This window comes from Cynara cardunculus (assembly GCF_001531365.2).
Source record: "Cynara cardunculus var. scolymus isolate 2C chromosome LG 5, CcrdV1, whole genome shotgun sequence".
NCBI lineage: Eukaryota > Viridiplantae > Streptophyta > Magnoliopsida > Asterales > Asteraceae > Cynara > Cynara cardunculus.
This window is the reverse complement of record NC_037532.1, coordinates 50,280-57,242: the sequence shown is the minus strand read 5'-3', so window position 1 is coordinate 57,242 and position 6,963 is coordinate 50,280.

The window sequence follows — 6,963 nt, the reverse complement described above, 5'->3', positions numbered from 1 at the left end:
CACAGCATATATAATATATAATAATGTAATTAAGTCAAAAACTATTCAATATTGGACTCATTTCAAAGGTATTAACGATAATGTTGTAACTTGTTAAAATAAAAATGTAATTTTTAAACATGTTTTAATTGATATACGATTATATATGTTAATTTGATAAAGATTTAAAATAAAACATTTAAAAGTAAATGACGTAAAGTAAATTAATTAATTAATTATAGGGATATAAAGTGTAAATTTAAAATTATAATTTAAAAAAAATGGGTTGTGAGAGGGTGAGTGTATGTGAGGGGGTGAGTATATGTGAGGAGAGGAGGGGGTGAAAAGTGAAAAAGTGAGTATTAAGGGTATTTTGGTCATTTAGAATTTTAAGACTTTAAGACTTTTGTTAAATTTGCTTAATATTTTGACTAGTTGTGTACCCGCGCAATGCAGCGGGATGTAAAATTCGAAAAAATGTAAATGAAAAGTTGCATGATATCCCTTGGAACGACATCATATAAAGCTGGTTCGAGTAAACTTTCCTTATAGTGTTACTTTGATGGAGTGAAGAAAACTCATCTACTTGGATGATCAGCTACACAGTAGAAAGAGCAAGAGTGAGCAATATTCTCACTATCGAATGATATTAACCAAAAGAAGTTGATTGCTTGAATGATTATACCAGGTAGGGGTGTTCAAAAAAACCGTTGGACCGCTCAAATCGGCCGAACCAAGTCAAACCGAACCGTTTTTGGTGGTTTGAGCAGTCTGGCGGTCCGGTCTGGTTTGGAAAATAGCAAAACCGGGCGGTCCAGTCCGGTCTGCGGTTTGGAACGTTTTTTGGGCGGTGTGAACCAAACCGACCGCCAAATTAATATATATATATATATATATATATTAATATTAGCAAGCCCAACTTTTTTAACTTATTGACTATGACCAAAATATATCCCTAAACCTAACATCTAACATAATCAAAATCGACGACTAAACCCATTTAAACCATTGAACATATCGACACATCTGATATTGACGGTCTCCAAATTTTGAAATCCCTCAAGAACTCCATCAATCTATTGATCTTTCTAATCCATGGTTTGACTTCGGCACACATCATCAAGACATCAACCAACTTAGATTTGCCTTMTATTTTGTTTGGTCAARAACTCAWGACTCAAKAATTGAATCATTGAAGGTTGTGAAGTTGTGGATTTTGTTACTYAWTACTCACAGKAAAGTTGTAACTTTGTTAATTTGTTTGTTTTMTAATATGTTATATATTTATTTATTTGTACTTTGAATTGCTTCGACTTTRTACTCAAKAGTTGCTTAATTATTACATTTATTTGTTTARATRTTTTGTTTTGTTAAAATGGATATTTAATCYGAAATTCTAAATTATATATGTTTTTTAAGTTTAATATTTAAARTCCATTAAAGGCCCATTGGGAATATGGATTTGAATCTCATTAGAAGCTTCAATCGTCGAGATGGAYTTGAATCTCATAGGGAAGCTTCAATCRTCATGTGGGAAGATGGATTTGTGAATAGTCATGTAAGGGAGCGGCTGGTCTTAGGGAAGATAAAAAAGCTATCATTTGAAGATTTGAATTTTTAGCTTTAATAGGTTTACTTTATGTTTAAAATATTGTTTTTAAGACTTTTAGTTTTAATAAATTGTATTTTATGTTTAAAATGTTGTATTTAAGACTTTTAGCTTTAATAGATTGTAYTTTATGCTTAAAATGTTGTTTTTAAGACTTTTATGAAATTTGCTTTATAAGATAGTATAGATAAATGATGATCCAAAAAATGTGGTTGTTTCTTTGTTTTTCAAAGATGATGACATGATTTAACTAGCAACTCTATTATNGTTAAGATTCTTGTCCTTGCTACGCCTCCTACGAGAAAGATTTTTGGTCCTTGCCATGCTCACTCGGTATGGTAAGTAACACCCGGTAAGATCTTGGTAAACGGCCCCTAATGCAAAGGCGTGCGGGTGTAAAATCACATGTGATTCACTGTTTCAGTGTCATGTTTTCTTATTTTAATCATGACGATATGTATAAAAGGGATCACCATGCCAAGAGTTGTGATATGCGTGAGCAAACGAAACAGGAATGCAATTGGACGGGTTCCGAAGGAAGAGCTACTTGTTAACAGTTTGAAGATGCGAAAGAAATACGGATATTAGCAAAATTTTGTGAGGAAGGTGAAAACCTCATATCAATCTGGAAGAAGATAAGCAAGTATTATGTTGTAAACAATAGAGGTTGTGCAGAAATTAATAAATGAAACGAATAGTAAGAATGAAGAAGACAAACCGATTTTGATGGAGGTGACACGAAGGCCACAAGCCTTGAGAACGACGCCAACGCTACTGGCGGTGACGCCCTTGCCAAGACCACTTACCACCCCTCCAGTCACCAGGACGTACTTCATGTTTAAGGAAACAGATAGAGCAGGTGCCGGTGGAGGTTGGGGCGTCAAACTCACTTCAGTCGTTGTCCACGACCGCAAGAAACAAGGAGCAGGTTTAAACCCTCGCTCGTCCGGACTGGATTTTAAGCCCACATATGGAATCAATCGTATGATATACATTCACCTATTGCTTTTGTATTTTTTTTTTTTTTTTCTTTTATATATCAACAGAAAAATATTAATTCCAATTTACATAAAAATGTAAACAACCAATTTATTTTTAGGAATATTTCAATCACCTGTTAATCAAAATCTGTTTAAATTATAGAGAAAAAGTTTATAAAAAGCCAAACCAATTATTTTATTTTGAATTATTAAATTTTTGAGCTTTGTTTTAGGAAGAAAAAAAAAACCATTGAACTTTCTCATTTTAAATGATTATATTCTTGAACATTTTTTTAATTAAAAAATCATTAAATTTTTTTCTTTTAAATGATTAAGTATGTAAACATTTTTTTAATAAATAACCATTAAACTTTTAAAAATTAGTTATCTACATTCCTTTAACCCAAAAAAAACTACATGTAACCGAATATAAAGGTCTTACAGTAAAACTACTTATAACCCTCTAAAAATAAGTCAAAAAGAAAAAGATCGATAGTACAATGATGGGGCAAAGGGAAGTGGGGAGGGAGTGTGATACCGTTATTTGCAAGGTGTTTGAAGGACGTAGTATTTAGAAACGATAAAAATGGGTTTCTTTTTACTTTAAGATATTTCTAGTTGATTACATGTAGTTTTTTTGTTAAAATGATGTAGGTAACCAATTTTTAGAAGTTTGATGATTTATTTTATTGAAAAAAAATTCAGGGACTTAATCATTTAAAATAAAAAAGTTTCCTATTTTTTTCATTCAAAAAATAGTTCAAGGACTTTAATTATTTAAAATGAGAAAGTTGAATGATTTTTTATTCAAAAAAAATAGTTCAAAGATTTAATCATTTAAATTGAGAAAGTTTAATTGTTTTTTATTTAAAAAAAAATGATTCAAAAACTTAATCATTCAAAATAAAATAGTTTATTGATTTTTTCTAAAAAAAATTCCTTGGCTATAAATCCTATTTTTTTCAGCTTTTGAACCCGGATAGTTTAATTCGATTCAAAGACAGACTAGTTTCACAAACAAATATCACGTGCTATTGTGCTTTCTATTGGCCTCTGCAAGAGAAATGGATTTGGCACTTCATATAACATCATGATTTACATTTGATGATATAAATGAAAATAAATATTATATTTTAAAGATTGTGTTGGCTTTCATGTCTCAAACGTCACAATTGAGAGAGGAGATGTCAAAGCTCTGTGTTTGTTGTTTCTGTTACAGTCATAATGGATATGATGTCATGACTAGAAAAATGGAAGGTAATGAACATTCATGTATATTTCAAAATGTTATATATAAAATAGCATTATATAAAATGTTGCATTATTCATATATCTTATTTTATATATATAAAACAACATACGAAAATCATTTTTTTTAAGTTTAAAATATTTATTGGGTTTGATTTTATATATCTTTCAAAAATTGGATAATCTCATCACTTACAGAAGCCTTTGATAAAGAATGGTACATATATCATATTGGATTAAATCGGTGAGAATCACATGTCAACCCTTAGTCTAAGCTTAAAATTGGCATGTTTACATCACAATTGTGCAAATTGGGTTTCTCCTTTAAATTACATCCTTAGCTACCATGCAACTTAAGGGTGCGTGAGTCTGGTATATTAGATAGGACGAAACAACACAGGGATCTATATTTTACGTGTAGTATAGTTTTTACGTAGAACATATAGGAACAAAGTGGAACAAGTTGGTTCCACCCTATCTCATGGAACATGGTGTGACAAGATGTAACATACTTATATTTTAACAATATAACTTAAAAATACAAATTATTATACATTCTTTAAATTTTATTTATTGTATTTTATACTTTTTAACTTTCACTTTTACTGTTCTAAAAAAATTGTATATGGTTTATATATTTTTTTATGTAAATTATTATATATTAATAACAAAAAAATAAACGTAGAAAAGGGATAAAATACAATTGGAAACTATATAAATTTTTTATTTTGGTGGCATTTTAATTGTTTTGACAAAAACTTTCTAATGATGTATTKTGTTATAAAAATAGTTATTTTATTTTAATCTAATAAATTACGTAAATTAATCAAAATATATACATTCAGCTCTGTTGATAATCTCTCTCAGTGATTTGATGATAATCCATTTTCACTTATACGATGTATTTACGTTTCAGTCTTCTCAGTTCCAGCGATCTTCACTGAACTTGTTCAGTGATCGTTGAAGAACTTGTATTGTAATTCAATCAGAGACAGCGATACTTCAAGAAGACAACACTCACACCAAAGAACCTTCAGCCAAAGTTGAAGTCTGAAACTGAAGATTAGAGACTAGCGAGTACGTGATCTGAAGCGGTACTCAGTGATTACAAGTATGTCTACATATGTGTGAAGACTGCTCAAACCTTAGCGAATGCTGAAGAGACTTCCAGGTTATTCTAGCATTCAGCTATCAAATGAAGCTTTCCAAGCATGATTGTTGTTGTCTTGTTCTTATACACACAAAGAACAAACTCATACCCTTTTCTAAATGTTAGTACGGTACGGAGCCGACTAGTTGACTATATTACCCACCAACTTTAGGTAAGGATGTCTGCTTTATGAATAGGCTTTTTGTACTATTCACTGTAACAAAGGACAAGCCTTCCTTTTAAGGCTTGACACGCACTTTAACCCTACCATATTGCATTAAATGAGTAATTAATGCAATGGGTATAAATAGAAGTGTTTCTTCTCCATGCAGAGTGTGCGCACAACACACTCTCTTAACCTAATTATTACTTTGAGCATTCTTGAAGCTTAAGTAAAATAACTTTTCTCTATAGCATATCTTTTCTTATTTGCTAAGATTATGTGTCTAACAAAAAATTGTTTAGATATGTTTTCTTACCTTATCTTTTTGCAAACAGTATTGTAAAATTTGTATTGATCTTCTTTTATCAATATACATTTTAATTTTGAAAATACTGTGTTTGTATTCATCCCCCCTTTCTACAAACTGTTATACATATCTTGTAGACTTTCAAGGGACCAACAGCTCGTTAGGGGTAAACTAGTCTTTTTACTTGTTCTTTATGTTTAGTTATGTCTTACCAAACGTTGATCTCTCGCAGATCAACAARGGATTTTTTAATCACTAATTTTCGTCACTGATGCCAAGTTTTCTAATAGTGTAATTTGGTTCTCCACTTCTTTGGTTTGATGGGGTGCTAATTAACGAGGAATTTTTTTTTTCAATAATACCCTTGTTCATATATATTCATCTACCAATCTAATGCATCATACTCTTAGTTATTACATAAAATCACTGAGTTTTAATATAATGTTTAATTATTATATTTATAAAAAATTGTATTCTTAAACCAAAAAATAAATTACTTTGTTATTAAATATGAACTAAATTATAATAATAAAAAATTGAATTAAATAAGTTATACCAAAAAATGAGAATTATAAAATAGTTAATTTGATACTAATACCGATTTATTTTGTTCAAATTTATATTTTATTAAAAAACAGATACATTATCGTTTTCTCAAAGCCACATAAAATCGTATTATATTCATAGAGACAAAGAATAAAACACTAAACATTAAAATAAAKATTTATATCGTTGCATTACGCGAATAACTCTCTTCTCATTGTATTCACCCTTATCATCCACATGTACTTTTCAATATAAATAAAAATATTAGTTCAATTTTCATTTTAAATATAATTAATTTATTGTTTTTTATTTATTTATCGATGAATAATAGCTTTAATCGTATTGCAACTACTCGCCCAACAATGTCAAAAGCTGCCTTTACCAATCCTTTTCTCTGATGCTTCAGGGTTATGATCATTTTATTTGACACAATTAGTATTTCAATTTGTTTTATGTTGTATTCCATAGAGAATGGAACTAATTAAACGAGGGAATATTACTTTTGGGTAAATATCAATTCCTGAGTTTATCATTATAGTTAACAAGATTGACTTATAAAACACCAAATATATCTAATTGTTTTAACTAACTATTTTATATGACTAAGTTTTTAAAACTAAACAGTTGTGCATTATATCTGGATAACAAGTTTTTAGAACACTTTTGAAATAAAGTATTTTATTAATTTTCATAGCACACTTTTTAAAAAGTTTTATGATGCCCATTTTGATAAACTAGTTGTGTATCCGCGCAATGTGGCGGAAACCATGAATTTTAACGATTTTGAAGTTCCACTGGTTTTATAAGATAAGATTTAACRATGATATAGGTTACACTACACTTGTCTTTACATATTAATACAATTTGAATAAATAAGAGTTATGGTTCCAATTACAGACTATCGATGAAAAAAATTGTATGACAGTTTAAAATCCAATATATTTAAAATCCAACATATTTAAACGACTCCACAAACGTATT